Raw genomic sequence first — 22467 nt, forward strand, 5'->3', positions numbered from 1 at the left:
ATGTTTGGGTTAAAGGCGGGTCCCAGATCTGAAAAAGGAAGGAAGGGAGGGAGGGAGGGAGGGAGGGAGGGAGGGGAAGACTACTGGTACAGACAAAAGTGCTTTGAGGTTTTTCCTACAATCAAGCAGTACATACCCTTCAACATTTCTCCAATGAAAATAGGAACATCCCATTCCATAATGATAATTTTACTCTTTATACCCCACACAGGAGTGCCTGGTGTGTCTGGTGTGCTCTGGTCCATGGGGTCACAAAGAGTTGGACACGACTAGACAACTAAACAACAACATACTCCACACATTTTATTGGGTTGCCCCAGTCACTCTGGGCAGCTCCCAACATATATAAAAACATTATAAAATATTAAACATTTAAAAAACCCTTCCCTATACAGGATTGCCTTCAGATGACTCAGGGGTTGGGTAACTCCACACCCTCCAACATTTCTCCAGTGAAAATAGGACATCCTAAGGAAAAGCAGAATATTCTGGGGTCAAATCAGAAACTGGGACAGCTTCTCTAAATCAGGGATGTCCCTAGAAAATAGGGACACTTGGAGCATCTGGCAGTATATAAATTTTATGAAATAAAAAATGCTGAGCTAGATGACCAGTGGCCTGACTCAACAGAGGTTCCTGTGTTCCTAAATCAAGTAACTCTTTCCTGATGGGACAAACATCATTATTTCTGATTTTACCTTCTACAGAAAGCACCAGGAGAATAAGACAAGGGTACAGCCCTGGAAACAGCTGTACTCTGCTTAGCTCTATGCCTTTGCATTTTCATAGGAGGGGGGGGGGAATAGCATTGATTTTCCCACCACCACCTCTTTGATCAATTGATTCCACAAAATCTTCAGTTTAGCAGTATAAAGTGTATCCAATTACATAAGCATTGCAGCTCCGTTGTCTGGGGGAACCTAAGATTTCCTATCACACATAAGCAAATCAAAATGTAAATCTGCATGTAAACCAGCCGCTGAAGAACTTGGGCTTGTCAGTTTGATGCTGGTTTGAACAGACGAGGGCATCCAGTGGCAGCTGCCTTTCAACCTACATGTGGAATGTAATTGGCCGAAAGGCAAATAGAATAGACAATGTGGTTCAAAGCACCCAGGGCCTGCCGACCTTTATGAAGAAGAGATACTAGCATATATTGATGCTGCCAGAAACACAGGATGCAGGCATTGCCACAATAGATGAGAGCAGCAGTCTGTCTTGTACAGCAACATGCCTCTGACAGCAGCCAGTACAAGATGCTTCGTTGGAAGAGCACAGCTATGGAATGACGTGATCAGAACGGAAGTTTCTCTCCATCATTTAGGGCTCATTTTATGGAATGCCGCATACGAGTTTTATCTTTTTCTAAGCCAGTGAAAACTTTTCATTGCCTACATTGGTAGCTTTTAAAATGTGTTTCCATTTATACATATAAGAAGCAAACAATTACATACAGTCAGTTCTATATTTTAAGAAAGTGGCCATTCTATTGATAGACATGACACATGTACAAGATGAGCATGCCAAAATCCTGTGGAAACCAGTGCTACTTTATCCTACAGTTAAATGCTCATTTCAGGCCTCTATAAATGCAGCAGAAATAAGTGGCAAAATGGACTGTGTCATCAGGTTGCAGGTTGCTGTTTGGTAATGCTCCTCTATTTTAAAACAGCTCTCTGTGTCTAAAAACAAACAAACCAACAAACCCACAAGCGCAGCGATGAGAAATGTTCTAGTTCAGCCTACGCACCATTCATTTTCTGCAGTGTGATTTTCATGTAGGAGTACTGAAAGATGAGTTCTGTTTATCCTACAATTTGAAGTGGTAGTATTAGCTATTGCCAGGTTTTACGCTTAAGATCCAGTGTTGCGCCAGCAGATATGATGGGACTTCCCCTTTCTCCCCTCTCCCTGTAGCTTTCATGTTCACCACTTCCACCGCCAATGCTCCAGGGAGTGTCCCAGAACTCCAGAAAAGTTTTAGGAGGCATGTTGGAGACTGCAGCGGGAAAGGAGTGGAAGGAAAACTCCCATTTGCTCAAGACATCTGCTGTGCATGCAGGCCGCTACAGCTGGATATCACTTTAAGACTATATTTTTTTGCAACTGTAGACCAGTCTTATAATGGCATTCCTAGCACCAACCCATAGGTGACAAAACCTCTTATCCCATGCTTGCTAAATTTTCCAAAGTTCCTGACTTTGTCAACAATATTGGTTGGTGACTTTGGGTATCTATTGTGCACCAAATGACCAGTGTTTTTTCTCAGGGGGTACTCAAGGGTACACAATACAGGGACTTTTTTTGTTATTGTTGTTGCTGCTGCTGCTAAAAAGTGTGACACTTACTGTCATTTCTTCATGGTGAGTAAAGGTAAAGGGACCCCTGACCATTAGGTCCAATTGCGGATGACTCTGGGGTTTATTGGCCGAGGGAGCCAGAGTACAGCTTCCGAGGCATGTGGCAAGCATGACTAAGCCGCTTCTGGCAAACCAGAGCAGTGCATGGAAATGCCATTTACCTTCCTGCCAGAGCGGTACCTATTTATCTACTTGCACTTTGATGTGCTTTCGAACTGCTAGGTTGGCAGGAGCAGGGACTGAGCAACGGGAGCTCACCCCATCGCGGGTATTCGAACCGCCGACCTTCTGATCGGCAAGCCCTAGGCTCAGTGGTTTAACCCACAGCGCCACCCGCCATGGTGAGTACTGGCATCTATTTTTCTAGGAAAAAAGCACTGCAAATGACACCCACCAGCATCACTTGGTGTTGATATCCATACTGAACTACTGATTCATATTTGCTACGGATACTGACAGTGAGAAGTGTCTGGCACTTTATTGGAGCAGTAGTTGTAAAAAAATGCATCAAGATTCCAAGATAAAGTATGCAAAGATGTTAGCATATTGGACTACTCTCATAATCCAGTTTCACTTAGATCTCAAAGTGACAAGATTATATTTGTAAACTAAGCTAAAGGGATATAAAAGGAGAGTTAAAATACAGAGAGAGTGAGATGTGTGGCACTGAGGCCTTTAATTGGTCACTCCATTGGGTCCTTCAGAAGGCCCACCAGCTACTTCTAGCAAGCCTATATTCTAATGTTTAGTACTTGAAATAGTACTTTAAAGACATCTGCATGACTGTGCATACATCTGGAAATGAATAATTTTATGGAATGTTGAATGTATTCTCTGCTATGATTCTTTGAGACTTCATGAACTGTGCAACTTAGCCTAATGCAACCCTACCCAAAGGTGATAGGGGGATTACAACAAAATCTGCTCTGATCTCATCTCCCTTGCCTAGGACCCATGGCATAAAAACAGTTAAGAATCTTACCTACCCACCCATTTCATCAACACACATTGGCAGGGGATCTTCTCTTTTAAAGTCATATTCTCCTTCAATCTTTCACCAGCACAGCCAAAGCACAAGTTTTCTCTTTCCTCTCAAAACGCCTTGTCTTGTTATCCCAAGACTTTGTAGACACTTCAGAGCCCTTTCATGAAAGGGGCTGTGAAAAAGCAAAGCATCTGAAGTGTTTGCCATTGTTTCTCAGCTCAGTGAAATCGGTGTGTTCATTAGCACGAGACCCTAGAATTGTGTTCTCTTGCTCTCACCATCTGTGACTGGGGGGCGAAAATTCTTTGGCCCTTTGATGTTCAGCCTGCACACAAAATCATTCTGAACAAATCTTTCATTTTTTATCTTTATCTCTCTCTTCCCAAGATAAAAAAGATTTTCTTTGTCAAACTTTTCCCAGCATAAGCCAATCTTAATGAGGCGCCTGTTTCACAAAACCTGTACAGTCCGTGATTTATTTCAAAAAAAGAAAAACAACTGTTCCATTGTTTTTAAAATCTCTATCCGTACACAGTTTGAAGTGGTTTTTGCCATTTCTGCCTCGCTAGTCCCACATCTTTCAGATGCTACAACACAATGCTTGTCAATCCCCACAGTTGTATGGATAAAGTTGACAGTAAACATTCAACTGAGGGGGTGGGGAATCTACAGTGGGGGAAAATACATGTTTTTCTTCCTCCTCTGCCTTTTTGTGTGCCTCTGTCTGTCTGTCTGTCTGTCTGTCCGTCTGTCTCATCCCTCTCTCTCTCTCTCTCTCTCTCTCTCCCCCTCTCCCTATGTTTGTCTGTGTGTAAAATGAATGACTGATCTGTATAATTTATGATTGTTGTTTTCTAGCTTACTTTGTCCTTTACAGAAGGGCTTTTAGGAACCAAGGGTTGCATTCCCTCACAAGCAACACCATGCAGCCTGTGTGCTTGTGTTGGGCAGAGGTAGTGTCAATGCGGGTGGGGTCAACTGCTGTGACTCTTGCATTCCAGACATTTCTATACACATTGCCCTTCACCCAGACAAACAAGGGGCATTATAACAGCTCTAGAATGGAAAGACACTCAAGGAGTCATCTGAGCAGGGCCACTGCTCTGGAGGGATGATGCATGGCTTGGCCACACAAAGGCCAAGCAGACAGGTCTGAGACGCTCTGTGGTCTTGGGTGCTCTGGGAAAGCTGCAATACAAATGCCTTTTTTCCTTGAAAAACAAAACCAAGCTGACTGGTGGAAAATGCCCTGGACAGGTGGGCAGAGGCAGATTTAGGGCAGCACAACTGGTTCCGCCACATGGGATGCTGAGCCTTGGGAGTGCTGCAGGGCACTGCAACTATGGCATAGCAAACTGAGCAGAAAGGAAGGTGAGAGGTGGGGGGCACTGAGCTTTTGACTCACACACAGCACCGCTGAAATTTGTAGGATCAAAGTCCACCTTTGAGTTGGGAACCTCTTTCAATTTGATGAACCAGGGTAGGTTTAAATATAATGAACTATTTTCCCAGGATGCTGGGGGAGGAATGTTAAAGTCAAGTAAAACATTTGTTTCTCATGTGGTTTGTCATTCTCCTCTGAATTTTGGCTGAGAGGAAGGGTTTTTTTAAGAAAGGTGGACTTGAGACTTCCTTCCTAATTGTGTTTTGTCTCCTAAAAATGAAAAAGCATCAAGAACTTCAATCGATTTGTTTTCATTACATTGTTTTTCCTTCCCTTCCCCCCCACCTCCAGTTTTCACTTGCATCTTATTTTTCAAACTTTTAGGAGAACTCACTTTCCCTATCCTTTGGTTCAGTTGTAGGGCTTTGGGGGCTATTTAAGCCATGCTTTACATTATAATCTCTTTCTGCTTTCAAAACAAGCATCACCTACTTTAGCTGTTAATTTTTCATTTTGTTAATGTTATCTTGTTTTTGCTTAAGTTTCTTAAAACTTTTCAGAGTTCCCATCCTTCTTCTGCTGCACGTGTGTCTTTGTTCATTGCTTTTATTCTTTCCCATTTTTCTCTGCCAGTTTCTGTTTGCTTGTTCAAAGTGTCATCCTCTTCTTTTGAGTTGTACGGTACCTTGATTTCATTACATTGAATTCTTGCTGCTCAATATTAATAACATTTTCTTAACATTTCCCCCCTCAGATAAAGCTGCTTGTCCTTTAGGTAAGCTCTCAGCTGTGTTGCTCATTGCCACCCTGTTATTATCCACTTACCTAGAGCCTTCTTTCTCACGTCACCAGTTTTCATACTGATTTCCCACAAAACAAAAGGTGGTATCTATTTTGCCCACCCCAAAGTGGTAATGCTTCCTTTAAGTACAACTGCTGCACCTATCCTTCAGAAAGTTGTCTGGCAAATTGCATCAAATCTTGACAGATAATAAAAAAATAGATCATGCTCTTGTTTTTAAAATTAAGTTCAATGTACAAAAATACTGGATAATCTACTGTGGGTGGGCTCCTTTGTCTGCAAATTCCATCCACTTCTATGAAAAGCTAAGTTAGAGCCACTTTTAGATTTCCTGTTATATTCTACAAAGAATAGATTTACAAGTCAGATTTTGACCTGAATAATGAATTGAATTGAATCAGAAGAGTCATAACAGTTTGGGCTGTTTCCCAAATCTTGTGAACAGTCTACATGCATGTTTAAACCAAAAGATGACCATAGTATGTTAAAACACTGTTTTTTAAAAAAATATTATTAAGTTGCCTTTCCCCCTAAAATTGAAAGAGCTTCACTTCCAGTTTAGAAACTTCACCAAGCATAATTGCCTGAACTACACTACTTTCTTATAAGCACTTTGACATTTCTCCACCTTGCTTTCATATACCCCCTTTCCTTATACTATCTTCTTTCATCTCCCCCCTTTTCATTTCTGTAAGCCCAGTGGAGTTGTGACTCCCAGTTTATGATGTCCCTATTTTCAAAAAGGGGAAAAGAGAGGACCCAAATAATTACCGCCCAGTCAGTCTGACATCAATACCAGGGAAGATTCTGGAGCAGATCATTAAGCAAACAGTCTGTGAGCACCTAGAAAGGAATACTGTGATCACCAATAGTCAGCATGGATTTCTGAAAAATAAGTCATGTCAGACTAACCGGATCTCGTTTTTTGACAGAATTACAAGCCTGGTAGATGAAGGGAATGCAGTGGATGTAGTCTACCTTGATTTCAGCAAGGCATTTGACAAGGTGCCCCATGATATTCTTGTAAAGAAGCTGGTAAAATGTGGACTTGACTATGCTACCACTCAGTGGATTTGTAACTGGCTGACTGACCGAACCCAAAGGGTGCTCATCAATGGTTCCTCTTCATCCTGGAGAAGAGTGACTAGTGGGGTGCCACAGGGTTCTGTCTTGGGCCCGGTCATATTCAACATATTTATCAATGACTTGGATGATGGACTCAAGGGCATCCTGATCAAATTTGCAGATGACACCAAACTGGGAGGGGTGGCAAACACCCCAGAGGACAGGATCACACTTCAAAATGACCTTGACAAATTAGAGAACTGGGCCAAAACAAACAAGATGAATTTTAACAGGGAGAAATGTAAAGTATTGCACTTGGGCAAAAAAAATGAGAGGCACAAATACAAGATGGGTGACACCTGGCTTGAGAGCAGTACATGTGAAAAGGATCTAGGAGTCTTGGTTGACCACAAACTTGACATGAGCCAACAGTGTGACGCGGCAGCTAAAAAAGCCAATGCAATTCTGGGCTGCATCAATAGGAGTATAGCATCTAGATCAAGGGAAGTAATAGTGCCACTATATTCTGCTCTGGTCAGACCTCACCTGGAGTACTGTGTCCAGTTCTGGGCACCACAGTTCAAGAAGGACACTGACAAACTGGAACGTGTCCAGAGGAGGGCAACCAAAATGGTCAAAGGCCTGGAAACGATGCCTTATGAGGAACGGCTAAGGGAGCTGGGCATGTTTAGCCTGGAGAAGAGGAAGTTAAGGGGTGATATGATAGCCATGTTCAAATATATAAAAGGATGTCACATAGCGGAGGGAGAAAGGTTGTTTTCTGCTGCTCCAGAGAAGCGGACATGGAGCAATGGTTCCAAACTACAAGAAAAAAGATTCCACCTAAACATTAGGAAGAACCTCCTGACAGTAAGAGCTGTTCGACAGTGGAATTTGCTGCCACGTAGTGTGGTGGAGTCTCCTTCTTTGGAGGTCTTTAAGCAGAGGCTTGACAACCATATGTCAGGAGTGCTCTGATGGTGTTTCCTGCTTGGCAGGGGGTTGGACTCGATGGCCCTTGTGGTCTCTTCCAACTCTATGATTCTATGATTCTATGATTCTATGCCCTAAATCTTTTCTGTTTATGTAGCTTTTTTTTTCAACCAATAAAGCAAGCAATATTGTTTGTGACTCCCAGTTCGAAACCATATCCTATTCTTCATGAACGTATTTCCTTCTTTTAAAACTACCTCAGTAAAATAGTGTTAACAAAACGCACCATCTATTTATGTTAATGACATTTCCTCTGCATATAGATTCTCTCCGAGTTCCTTCTTGTTCTGCTTTCCTCTGATGGAATCTAATTTTGAAAGTGATTCTCGGTGTCCTTAGTTCTCTTTCTCTAACATTAATGGCTTTTGCTGTCTGTCCTTATCTTTCCCCTGTGAGCTTTACCTGACTGTCTATTCTTGTCTCACTGCCTTCCCTATCTGTTTCTTAACCCCAGGCCTTTGAACAGTTTCTGCTTAAAACCACATTGGCTGCTTTTTTTTTCTGCCTTGAACGCTTCCTTGCATTGTACCTCACTAAATTCCTTATTGCCCCCAAATAGGACTTCCTAAACACTAGTATTGCTACATTCTGTGATCCCGTCCCCTGCTATGCTGCACTCATGGAGCTTTTATCTCTGGTTTTCATTTCCCTCTTTTCTTCGTGGTTGAGCAAGCCACGTCCTGTACAATTTCCCCAGTTGTATCTACAAAGGCACTGAACTTGATACAGATACGGTACATTCTGCTGTAGTTATCAATCCATTATCCAGTAAGTGGCTCTTCTATTGCTCGCTTCAGGATTCTATCTCAACACTCCACTGAGCCTTCACCTCCCTCCCCCCGCCAACCCACATACCCCATCCCTACTTAGACTAACAAATTAGTTAAAATACATCCAAGAAGTATTCTTTATACAAGACTGGGCAAGCCTAGAGCCCAGTGCCTACCAGTTAACTGAGCTCAGGGTGGGCTCATACAAACCCAAAGGAGCAGAAGACAAATATGTCAAAACTAAGCCTAAGAAGTGAAGCTTAGCAACAGTAGCATTTATATGAGATAGCAATAAAGCATATGATTCATGTACTGGCAGGTCTCTTGGCCACTGTCCCCAGTAATGATAAACGTGACAGTTAAAAGCGTGTTTTAACCCATCATTCCCCAATTGCCATTTCCAAAAGGGAACTGCCAACATTTCTTGTTTTCTTTTAAAGCTTTTTGTAAGATTCAGGTCTGCGTAATACGTTCCTTTGAATTGACAGAGCTGCACTTCCAGGAGAAATTAACATCCTGAAGATGCATGCTGAACTCAGGGACAGGACCAAAGGCAGCTATAGGGATTGAGAATGCTTGCAGCATATCTGCCCCCTTCATTCTACCTACCTAGGTATTGTCACTATGATCAAGCTCTCCTATTAAGGACAGAACTATACTGACCTTCTTGGTAAGGTGAAGATCTGCAGAGGGGTCCTTCTTGGCAGTTCTGCCAACCTCAGAAGTGTGGTGAATGGCAGCCCAGGAGAGAGCTTTCTCTGTGGCAGCTCTGTGGCAATGTGCACCTCACATCTTCATCATACAGCTTTCACTGAAGACCTGCTTCTAAACCTGGTCATGGACAGTTAAGCCGTTTTGTTTTGAAGGACCCACCTCTTTTGCAAAATTTATACTGTTCTAATCCATTTGGAACCATTTTATTTGTGCTATAATTGGAATGGTATTATTTGCTTTTATAGTATCATTGTAATCTGCCCAGGAACCTTCCAGTGAAGGCCTGGTCAGAAATGTTATAAATAAAACAAAATAAATGGGAATACCAGCATGTTAAACCCTGCACATCAATCAGGAGCTCTGCTGAGCCATGTGTTGATTGGTGCTTACCCTGATAAGAGGTAATAGCTTCATCACCCTGAAGAAGTTACTGTGTCCTTCCCTCCCACTTGCTTCTGATTCAGTGCTACCACCTCTGCTAGAAATGGCATCTGAAGGTGTGAGTCATTCTGCAAAATTTCACACTGAATGTGCAAATGTTGGGAGAGGGGTCAGTATACATGGGGACATTGGGGTGGACCTGTACACATACATACTCTCCCACACCATGCTCCCTGTATAGTTTGAATCTTCAAGCATTATTTTGAATAGGGCCTACATTACTTAAATAATAATCAAGCATTTGTTCCTGTTATTTCTAGGATTATTTCAGTGCATGCACTACCTTCTGTTTGAACAAAGCCTGATTTTCCAGACCCAGTTCTGTGACTCCCATAGATACCCTCATTTCATCAAAGACAGTTGGGGAACATCCCTTTGATAATGGCTTCACTCTCTGTCTTAGGTTCATATGATGTGACAACATAACCTTAACCCTTCCCTTTCCCTGTATATAATAAATATGAAAGATCATCACTGCATGGCTCCTGTTGGAAGATTTGTAATGCTGCATCACAATTCAGGATTCACATGAAGGAAGTCAAAGTGGGATAGGGGAGCAAAAGTAAAGGAAGGTTCCACAACAGCAGTGCCCATAACATGGGAGTGAGAAGGGAGGAACACTAAGAGGGGGAAATTGTGTTTTTAAACAATGGGACAAATTTGAATACAACAAGAAGGAAGGGTGCTGAAAGAGCGGGAAGTGGCTGTTTTATACAATGGCAGATGTTTGAATAGAGTGAGCAGGGAGTAACACCGGAGAGGGGAAGTAGCAGTTTTCAGCTTATGAGGGGCATTCATTAAAGATTTCCCCTGATGTACTTCCCGTGGACTGAGACGAATGAAACTGGGCACAGTTATTACTCCTCTCTACATAGCTACCCGCAAGAGCAGTTGTGGAGACCTCATCTGCAGAAGTCAGCTGGTTGTGTCAGAAGCCATGACTTGACCTCAGAAATCAGCATTTCATCGTCTGGAAAAAACTTGCCCTTCAAAAATAACTTCATGGTTGGAAAGAGGTGGAAGTCCAATGGTGTGGGGTCAGGAGAATGGGGGGGTGAGGAAGGATTTCATAGCCACAGGACTGTGCTTCCATCTGAGCAACATGTGAGTTGTGAACTGGGGCGTTATCCTGCAGGAGGCGGACACCTTTTGTCGGCATACCACGCCTCTTGATTTTGATGGCCTTCCTCAATTTCTGCAGCAGTGAAGCATAGTATGTGCCAGGAATTGTGGTACCCTTTGCCAGGAAATCCATCATCACTACTCTGTGCTGGTCCCAAAAGATTGTTGAGCATGACCTTGCCCACTGATGGTTGGACACGTGCCTACTTTGGAGGTGGTGTGATAGAGTACTTCCATTGTTTGGACTGGGATTTAGTTTCTGAGTCATAATGATGGACCCATGTTTTGTCCTGAGTAATTAGTCTGGCGAATAAGTCATCATGATTTTCGTGAGACATGGCCAAAAGAGCCCATGAGCATGTGACTCATTCCTGCTTCTGGAAAGGCAGCAGCAGCCAGGGAACCCACGGTGCAGACACTTTTCCCATGTGCAAATGGTCATGGATGTTTTTTTCTACAGAGTCCACACTCATCTTGACATCTGCAGCTAGCTGGCGAACAGTTATGTGCTGATCCTCCAAAATGGCGGCCTCCACTTGCTGGATGGTGTCTTCATCAATGGTGGACTGTGGTCACCCAGGAATGGGAGCTATTCCACCGAAGTCCAACCACACTTGAACTGACAATGCCAGTGCTTGACTACGTCATACTATGGGGCATCCTTCCCATAAGCCCCTTTTATCTCGTTGAACGTCTCCCATGGTGTGTGCCCTTTCAAGTACAGGAACCTGGTAACCGCTCTGCATTCAAAAGGTTTGATTATCAGAGGTTACTCCACATTAGCACCCGTAACAGAGAAACCGCTAGGAGTTCAGAGCTACAAATTACCATGTTACCTATGGAGAGATGTATCATTATACATGTGCCATTTTATCCTCCTGCAATAACCAGAAGTGGGACAGGGGAAATCTTTAATGAACAAACTAGAAAAAAGTTGTGGCTTCAGAAATGGTGTTGGGAAGGTGGGAAGTGACCTAAGTAGCTGCATGGAGTGAGAGGGAAAAGCTCTAGTGCAGCCTTTTGCAACCTTGGGTCCTCAGATGTTGTTGGACTACAACTCCCATCATCCACTTGTCCTGCTAGCTAGGGATGATGGGAGTTGTAGTCCAACAATATCTGGGGCTCTAAGGTTGAGAAAGGCTGCTCTAGGGGATTAATCTGAGTGGGGTAGCAGGGAAGGATGAGCAGCATGGGCATGAGTGCAGTCCTAGTCTTACACAGTTATATTAATATAACCTGTACTTTATTATGGTCACTAGAGCATATGATAGGAGCCTTTTAGTTAACTTGATCTGCATTGCATACGTCACAAAAAAATCCAGTACAGAAAGTTTAACCATTATAGATTTATTTCCTAAAGATGGCAGGAGTCCTGACCGGTACTGGTCTACCCTCCAGCAATTACTGACACTAATTATCATTGACAGAGCAAGAGATTGTAACAATATAATCAATTGGCATTCCCTCTATCAAGCTCTCGGCTTAGTGGGAGTCATTTCTTATCAGAGAATTCGCCTTCCAGACCAGTCACAGACAATTATTTTACATTAAACACTCTTAACAACTATGGTCCATGTTGGCTGAAAGCAGGACTACTGTTTGTGTCAGCTGGTCCCAGGCCCCCAGTTTGTAATGAATCTGAATGGCCACTTTACAGAAAGCATTTGTCTTACATCCCCTGCTCCAATACTTATATGCTGAACTGTGCAAAAATAAATTAAAACACAATCTTTCATTTCATATCAGCATGGAGTGTGTGTGTGTAAATCTCTCAAAAGATTTATATTCCGCCCTTACAATGCATTGTCTCTGCTCAGAGTGGCTTAACAACAATTAAAATAAAACCCCATAACAAGTCATTGTAAAATAGTTAGCATTATGCTGCCTACAAGGTAAGTAGCTCTTCCAGCCATAGCATCCACTGGTATATACATTATGAATATTCCAGGCATAATATCACTCCTAATAGTAAACTCTCGCATTGAGTGCCAACAGGATTGCAGCCAAAATAGGGTTGTTGAGAAACATGCTCAGGGAAACCCGAAGGTTTGCAGAAATATAAACACATTTAAACAAAACAAAATAAAACACCCTGAAGAGAACTGGGCAAGTTGAGTAGCCATGGATTGTAGTAGCATTTGGAAAATGGAACACAGGTGGGGTTTCCATGAAAAGTATCACTGCTGCCAAGACATCTCTCCCCAATATTCCACATTGTTTCATGCTGCTATAGCATATATTCATTTATCCTTCAGTGGCCAGCTCTCCACTGACTGAAGAGCAAAGACTGGTTTTATTTATTTTTTTTGTTCTATGGGCTGCATACACACAGCATTTTATTCTAGAATCAGCAGAGACCAATTCCTTGTGTTTTTCTCTCTATACAAAGTCCAAAGACATTCTTGGTGTTTTGCATACTTTTTGCCCCCTTAAAAGTATTTCTTGAGAAACTGGTTTCATTCCAAAAAGGAAAGCTCATTGCACAATATGTCCAAAGTTGTACCATAGTTTCAGTTTTGGGGGTGTAACCACACCTGCACCCAATGACATTATGTGGGGGATGTATACCAGGATCGCAATCATCACTTCCTTCTTCACTCACCTGGGGCATCTCCAGGGAAGAAAGGCATGGATAGCTCGATCAAGCCAAGGGCTTTCAAATGTGTATCAAGTAACCACAACCACCCTTGAGGACAGCAGTGTCTAAAATTGATCTAGATTGAAAGCAGCATGTTGAGGACAAGCACGAACAATTGCAGATGGGAGCCGGGGAGCCTACATTTTTATGCTACAAATGGATTAGTGTGTATACAGCTTCAATTAGATATATTAGACAGAACATCATTGCCTGACAATGTGTTATCAGTGGCTCAAAATATACCACGGCAGCTGTCATGTGTGAAATGGCAGGCTGCACACTGCACGGTGCCTTAGAACATGAATTGACCAAAGACAGTATGTGTCCGTTTCTAGTCCACACAAAGATAGAACTTCCAGAGACCCAACAGCTCAATCCAGGCTACTTTAGGAACTTACACTAATGAAGCAGAAAGAGTGATAAATCTATCAGATTGGTTGGGGAAAAGTTCAGATTGTTAAGTAGGAAGAGTTGAAGCTTGTACAGTGGTACCTTGGGTTAAGTACTTAATTCGTTCTGGAGGTCTGTTCTTAACCTGAAACTGTTCTTAACCTGAAGCACTACTTTAGCTAATGGGGCCTCCTGCTGCTGCCACGCCGCCGGAGCACGATTTCTGTTCTCATCCTGAAGCAAAGTTCTTAACCTGAGGTACTATTTCTGGGTTAGCGGAGTGTGTAACCTGAAGCGTCTGTAACCCGAGGTACCACTGTACAAATGTACAGTACATCCTAATTTGATTAATCCTGTCCAACAGAAGACCGGGTTCATTCTTTGGTGAATATATTGAAGTAGAGAACGCTAGAATGGAAGAGCAGTCACACACAAAATGCCTCTTAGGGTCATATGTTTCCCAGTGGTGTAGTTGCTACTGAGAAGCCAAATCATGATGATACCCAGCTGCATATTTAGGTGCTTTGTACAATGAGCTGCCCAAGTGCTTCAGGCAGACAGTAACCACCACACCAGGAGAAGCCTTCATTAAGTAAGTTAAAAAATAGACTATCTTTATCTTAACTAAAGCTCTGCAACTGTGAAGCTATAGTAGAGGGTCTGGTTAGTGATTATTCAGCTGTCGGTTGTTGCAGCTATACTGGGGAGCTTCATTCAATACCAATAGTCCCTCTGAGCTTTTTGGCTTTATCCTTTTCTGCCCCTAATAGTCCCCAGGATATTTTTAAAAGAATAGGAAGTAGAATCAACCATTTGTCCTTTCATTTAGGGGTGTAGCAACTCAGCCTCTAGTCCTCCTGAGACTCAAAAGGGCAGAACACAGGTAAGTCTCAGCAAACAACACATCACACAAATCCTCTCTTTCGTTTCCTCTTGCCGCTTGCAGAAAACTCATCCCTTTTGGTATATCATATCACTACCTCTCTGCAACTGGACTAGTAGTTTGCAGTCACTCAAACCATTTCAGGTTCCCTAAAAGCCTCTATAAGGTTCATGGAAAGTTGCTTTTTATTAGGTCAGGTTATTTGTCCATATAGCCCAGATTTGCCAGCTCTGACTGGCAGCTGCGCTTCGAAGTCTCAAGGAGAGATGCTTCTCATTGCTTACTGCTTTGATCCCTTTAGGTGCAGATGTCAGGCACCGAACCTGGGACACTCTGCACGCAAAGCATGGCTCTGTCAGTGTGCTGCAGTCCCTACCCAGGCAAGGGGAAAATGAGTGTAACTTATTATGCCATAAAGCTGCATGCAGGTCATTTGCTGAATTCCTCCCTGGCATGTTGTGCTTTAAAAGCATGTGAACATGCATCTATGCCAGGACAGCGAAGCTTCTCTGAGTAGCAGGAAATTTCAGAGCTGATGAGCTCTCACATGATTAACTATACATCCTGCGCAATGACATCATGATGAAAGGCTGAGAAGTTAGAAGACAAGAGCTGCAGTTTTGTTACAACTGCAGAGGCTACAGGTATAAAAGCCCAAAGCAGTAGAGGCTCGCAGATGGCCTGGTACTGCAGTTGTTAGAAAAAAACGAGTAAAGACTTTGGCTTGACAGATGTGCCATAAGCAGTTTCTATGTTCCCTGAAGGACTTCAACAAAGCAAGAATCCCAACTCCTTTCCAGGTAATGCAGTGTACTTGTAAGGAAGCCCAGTCTTCTTAGGCAACCAAGTTCTCACAAAGGGAAGACTTTTCTGGTCTATTTCACCAGCTTTATACTGAATGCTACAGCTGAGTTATCTATTTTCAGCACCTCCTGGCTATCTCCTAGAAAAGAAAGATGGATCACAGCCAGCTTAATGGACACAGGATAATGATATAACATGGGGGGGGGGGGGATCTGAATAAATTTTGAAGATCTTCCAGGAGACAAAATAAGGAACATTATATATATATTTCCTCTAATTGTGTGACCCTGGTACATGCCTGAATATAGCATATTCTGAAAACAGACAAGATAAAAAAAAAAAAGTATTGAAGTATTGAAGTCAGTGGGTTAACAGCCGAGATAAAAGTCATGAAGAGCAATTGTCATTTCCTCTTGCAGTTATGTCTCAGCTAATAAATTCTACAGAATTATTTAAAATATTGCAGAAACACACACACACACACACACACACACACACACAAAATGTACAGCTTTACTATCTTGATTATCTAGATTATTCACCAGGAAACATACACCCCCCCATTAGCCCATGCCCATTATCTCGAACACAAATGTTAATTGACCGTATGACTGGTTTGCATGATGTCCTGAATGTCTAAGATTAAATGGCATGAATTAGCTACAATCAGTCCTCAGGGTGCCAGCTCAGGCCACTGTAGTGATTTATGCTAAAGCAACAGGAATCCAGATAGACTGGTGGAAAAATAAGGTGGGGTAGACATTAAAAAAACCCGAATGAATCACATAAATAGATGAGCAGCATGAGACTTTAATCAGTGTGTTTAGTCTCTTCATCTCTTCCTTCTTAATCCCCCAGTCTCCTGGCTTTTAACTATCATACCAAACCCTTCAGAAAATTAACTTTGATTTCTATACTTGAATTCATATGGGGAACCAGCAGTTCAGAGATAACACACCTGACCACTTACTCAGCTACTCCAAGATGTGCACTTTATTCAGAAACCAAGTATAACTATAGTTTATGAGTGCTGCACATTTAATGCTAAAATATCAGGGGTTGTTCAAAGGTCAAGACAGAGATCTTGCATGCAGGTCAAAAAGCATCTCCTGCATTTTAATTGCAGACTTGTCAATCATTCTCATGCACTATGGTGTAGCCTTAGGGTCATTTTTTCTGTGGATAGTAGCATAAGAAATACCAACAAACTCCATTGAGGGTTGAACTTTGTTCTACATGCCATTGAACACATGCACTCCTTTTCAGTTGCCCAAACAGCATTTTAAACACATCTGCTGCTAGGCTTAAAGCCCAAGTGAAACTAGCTTTACAAAAACAAAAGACCCTCTGTTTATCCAACTGCACTAATCTCCTTATTAACTGTGTGACAAAGCAGGTTAGACTGAAAGCTAAGGCTACCCCTGGGCTTATATGCAAAATAAAGTCAATAATGATTGCAAATGCCCTAGTCATTTTCAAATATCAAATAGCTTTTAACAAGAAAGCAATAAGAAAGTGGCATACTTTAAAATCATCACTTTAAAAGTCCAGAAAAGTTACAGGTGTTAACTTAGTAACTATTACTTTACAAGTATGAACACTTTGTAAGTTACATAAATTCATTTTCAAGCAAAAGAGATAACATTATAGGGTCCAAAACTATATACTTCATATGACAAACAGTCCACATTTTTTCCTGTGCATATTCATCTAGATTCTCAACATTTATTTGGTATAATCCACATAGGAAGAAACAGGCATTTCATGAACTGTGCAATGCAAATTCTTACTGCAAGTGACTGGTACTGTATATGTAAATAATTCACAATTTTTTTATTATGTGAGTAGCACTAAGCAATGTGATAATTTCATTTCTCTTTTAGCTAAAAATAGTTCAGTAAATGACAAAATGCTTACACACAAGCAGCTGAAGCAAACTGATAGTAACCCTTTGCTTTCTTCATATGTCTGTCAGAGATGTATGCCATAGAAGCAACAATAAAATTGTCTGAGCAATAGATTTTCATTCCTTTCACCACTCCCAAGACAGCATCAGATTTGGGAGACAATGAATGCAAGTAGATAGGAAAAAATGCACACAAAGTAGAAGGTTAGATTTTCTTTTCCATAGACATTGTTGCACTCAACAAAAATGGCAACTTTCACTGTGAAATTCAGCGTAACACTAAAATAACAGAATGTGGAAACAAAGCAGCAATATTATATATATATAAAATCACAATACCTCATGTTACATAATTGCCTACCTGCTGCAATTCCGTGTGATGCTGGCTACCACAGTTGATGTTACCAAACATTCAGAGCTCTTCCAAATTCTAGAAATATAGCCCAAAGTCAACCAAAAGAACATCAGTTATGAAGCGATGACCAAAATCCTATGATGTCTGCAACCAGAGTGTCTTCACACATATGGATATTCTGCAAAGAAAAGGGAAGTGGGCAGGGGAGGGGGAGAAAGCGAAGAAAAAGGACATGTTCACATATTTTGTCTGGAACCAAAAAGAGCAGGTTTTAACTTAGTAGACAAATAGCTCTATTCTGACATTTGATCTGTGTAGAACGCACATTTGAGTTTTGCCTTGCAATGGCAGGCTCCAGCTCATGCACATCTTATATGCATGGGGCTCTCTCTCAATATTGTCAGGAACTTTTGAAGATCAGGCTGGCTGATTATGTGGAGAGTGAGGTAGGTGTGTTTGTGTATTCAAATGAGTGTGCATAGGCTAAGGCACAGCCTGGCATTGTGATGGTGATTCACCCTCATGAATACTCATTCTATAGAGCAAAGCTGTCCGTGCCAAGGCAGCCATGCCCCCCAGATGTTTTATTGTCAGAGATGAGAATTATAATCCAAAACATCTGGAGGGCCACAGGTGGGGAAGGCTGGTCTGGAGCACCCATGAAAGACCTTGTTCCTAGACCAGATATTGGGAACTTCTGCTACTCCCAATGTCATTGGACTATAGCTTCCATAATCCCTGACCACTGACCATACCAGCTGAGCTTGATTCTAACAACACCTGGAAGGCACAGTTTCCCCACCCCTGCCCTTCATTTGCACACTGTCCCTGGGTTCATTAGGAATGTACAGTCTGACTTTATGAATGAAACATTTCCAATTCCAGCAATAGGAATGCTTAAGAAATTGCTTTTCATATGACCCAATGAGTGCTATTTCAATTGCCACCCACCAGACAAATGGTTGTTGGTAACAAATAAATCACCTCAGGGCAGAAGGAAATAGATACCAATTGAGCTAACAGGCATAAGTTGAATAATGAAGTATTAACAATTCATATTCATATTTAATATGGCTTCATTCTTGGGCACAGGCTCTTCTTCATTCTTAGGCACAGGCTCTTATCATGCTCAAGCACTAGTTAATAACTCAGTAAATTAAATTCTGGGCTACTTCAGGCCTGGAGTGTGTGTATTCAAATAACTGCTTTTAAAACAACAACACAATGACCACAAAAGAGGATAGAAAATATTGTTTTCCAGCCCACCTCAATTTCCTTGTATCATTGATTTGAAACATTTAGCTGTTGTTTTGAATGTTCTGTGTTTCAGAAGGTTCATTCAATACATCACAAGATAGTATCTATTTTATTATACGATGCCTTAAAAGCTGTCTAGAAAAAGGCCAGTGGGGGGAGAGTTTAGTCACTAGCTGGCTATTGGAATTACATTCTTTATTAGATCAAAGCACAAATGAGGGCTTTCAACTTTCTCCACTTTATCATCAAAAGAGAGGTTTTAAACAGCTAGCAAATGCCAAAATTCCAATCTTTCTTGATTATAGGTCAGTGTTGAGGCAGACATATTCTACAAAGATGCTGCTGATAAATTTGTCTTTAGCGGTTTACATGTCGGGCAGCAAAACTAATGAAATGGTTCCTACACTGAATGTTGGCAAGACATGACCTAAGAATACGGAGGAATTTAACTTACAGAGCCTCTCTTGAAGGCATTTTGTTGTGCAATGTTACTTAAATGCACGTGTAGATTAAAACTGTTATCATAGACTGGAGGGGGACAGCTAGAATGTAGGTTAGTCCACTGACAATTTAAAACAAATGCTCACATATTCCAAGCCACCTGCTGCAACGACAGTGTTTGAGAATATAATGCCAATTCTCAAATCAGCACTATGTTCCTAGTGTTGAGATGCTGGTTTTTTCCCTGAATACACCATGTTGACATTTGCTCCTCGTGGCAGGTGAAAACAATCCAGGCTATTCCCATTAGACTAAAAAACAGAAATACCATGTAGTGTCACAGCCATACACTTAGCCAAGTTAAACAACCAACATAAAAGCCTGCAGTTTGACAAGGTCTGACATTCCAGTGTGTACAGTTCATCATTGTTATAGACCACAGGGTAGTGCAGTGGAAGTCGGGACTTAAGCACGCTGCAAATGACCCATCTGAAGAAATAAGTTTGCAAAATAACTTCAAAATATCAAATCCCATTTCTTCATCCTTATAACTGGATATAAAACTTATGAATGTAAATACTTGAATGTGAACATGGTCCCTCGGGGTGCTTATTTAGTTATGCATTATTGCCAATTCTTGGCACATAAACCTTCAGTGTTAATTCTTTGTACAGGTCACTTTTCTATACACACTGGTACAGGTAAAGGTAAAGGTAAAGGTAAAGGACCCCTGGACGATTAAGTCCGGTCAAAGGTGACTATGGGGCTGTGGACCTCATCTTGCTTTCAGGCCAAGGGAGCCGGTGTTTGTCCACAGACAGCTTTCCGAGTCATGTGGCCAGCATGACTAAACTGCTTCTGGCACAACAGAACACCGTGTCAGAAACCAGAACGCATGGAAATGCTGTTTACCTTCCTGCCACATTTATCTATTTGCCTGTTTATCTACTTGCACTGGCATGCTTTCGAACTGCTAGGTTGGCAGGAGCTGGGACAGAGCAAGGGGCGCTCACCCTGTTGCAGGGATTCAAACTGCTGACCTTCTGATTGGGAAGCCCAAGAGGCTCGGTGGTTTAGACCACAGTGCCACCCTCAGTCCTCGCTAGGCTTTTTTGCAGTGGGTGTTTGTCACCTTTCCATTTTTTTAAAAGATGCAAATCTCAACATTGCCTAGACTAGAGCTTTCTGATCCCCCAACCCTTTGTTTCTCATTTGGCTCCAATCCCAATGGTTCTTGCTACTTGAGTTTGCAGCTAGTGGGAGTGATCATTCTGCATGATATGTGGAATGGCTTAAAGATGGCCTTTAAGTTTAGCCTTAAAGAAAGGGGTGGTAGGATGAGGCCTGGTAATGGGATCATGCAATACTAAAACAAATGAAATTGGGTTGCAGGCCTGGATTTCTTGAATTTGCAGATCTTATTAAACTGTTGGTGGGGCTAATGTGTTTAAGTATATTTCACATCCTTTCACCTTGCACGATTACACCCACAGCTGAATGTTCCTTTAAATTTTGTAGCTGCAGAGTGAATATAAATCTTTAGCCCAAGTGCTGAGTTTGTATCATAGAATCACAGAATTCTAGAGTTGGAAATGAACCTGAGAATCATCTAGTCCAACCCCCTGCAGTGTAGGACTTTGCAGCTGTCCCATGCGGGGATCGAACCTGCAACCTTGGCATTATCAGCACCACGCTCTAACTAACTGAGCTCTCTCTCTCTCTCTCTCTCTCTCTCTCTCACACACACACACACACACACACACACACACACAATTTGAATGACATAGCCACTGATGCAAGCTGCAATATGACATTAGAACACAAATAAATCTTCCAGGACAGAAAGAGAAAGAATCACAAAGCAGGCCAATAGATTTGCGATAAAGCAGATGGAAGCAGATGTGCCAAGGACAAGTGCCTTTTTCCTTTGTAGTGCACACAATGCAGGCTACATTTCTTCCTCTTGAATCTAGTCAATAGTATGCATTAAACATGGTGCCTAAATATATCAATAGGTTCTTCAGCCCAAAGAAATTGTGCTTTTTTGCAAATCAAAATTGCAGTGTTATCCAGCTTCCTGCAGGAGGCATTCAGAAATCACAACAGGATTTTTCCACGAGAACTAACAGCACTCTGGTACTCTTAGAACCCAAATTTCATGTTCATCTCATATGAAGTGTGGGAGATGAAGGTGAAACATATTCTCTTGCAGTGAAGAGTATTAGATGCAAGTTTGGAATATGAAATATATAAATATATAGCTCTGTTTCTCTCTTTGTGTGTGTGGGGGGGGTGTATGGGTGTGTAATTTTCACATTCGTTTTATACTTTAATTAATTCTGTTTTCCATGTTATGGAATTGAATTTATGCATTAGTTCATTTGTCCTTTAGGTTCTTTATCAGTAGCGCATCCAGCCAATCTCCTGCAGCTTGTAACTTCTGTATTATTTATGCAAACTGCAATATCAGCTACTTTACTACCAAACCAAAAGTTACCAAACCTTCCAAATTTCATACATGTTAGACAAAGGATATTCATTTTATAGGCAAAAATAATGAATGGATTTTTATTTGTTATTTGTTCAGATTTTCATTCATCATTTTCTGTAACAAAAAATGAATGAATGAGGCTCATTCATTCATTTTAAAATGAATGCACACCTCTAATAAGAATGCCCACCCACAGAAAAGAAAGAAGCAAAGGGCTGTCAAAACCCAAAGTATTTATTATCTATTTTTTGATAATATTAATGAATATATTAACTGAAAGGAATTTGCAACATACAACTGATTTTTTTCACAACAATGGTAAACTACAGCTGACTTAAACCTAGAGTTCCAGTATTAAAAATTATGCTTTGCGACCACTGTGGAAAAGTTCCCTCAGCAAATTCATTTATCAAAAGGGCAATCAAAAGTAGATTCTTTTTCTCTCAGTGTCTTTATTCTTTATACAAATAAAAAAGATTCTGCAAGACACACACTACCCACATCACAGTATTATTTACATATTTGGAATAATGACTAATTAAGAGAGAGCAGGAACAAGTATTTTTAACCAGAAACAAAATAAACTCTCACCAAGTAAACGTTCACAAAAATACTGTAAAGAAAATGATGGCTGTTAGCTTTATGCCAACATATTCAGGGTTTCTG

At 41.4% G+C, this 22467-nt stretch overlaps 1 protein-coding gene across 2 annotated transcripts in view; it reads right to left on the minus strand.

Annotated features, from left to right (window-relative positions):
* DAB1 (DAB adaptor protein 1) overlaps positions 1-22467 on the minus strand; it is a 666637-nt gene that overhangs the window by 407607 nt on the left and 236563 nt on the right. For both annotated transcript variants that reach the window (XM_079982111.1, XM_079982112.1), the window contains one exon: positions 17619-17790. The gene's annotated coding sequence lies outside the window, so the exon portion shown is untranslated. The remainder of the gene's footprint in view (positions 1-17618; positions 17791-22467) is intronic.

This window comes from Podarcis cretensis (genome assembly GCF_951804945.1).
Source record: "Podarcis cretensis genome assembly, chromosome: 6".
Taxonomy (NCBI): domain Eukaryota; kingdom Metazoa; phylum Chordata; class Lepidosauria; order Squamata; family Lacertidae; genus Podarcis; species Podarcis cretensis.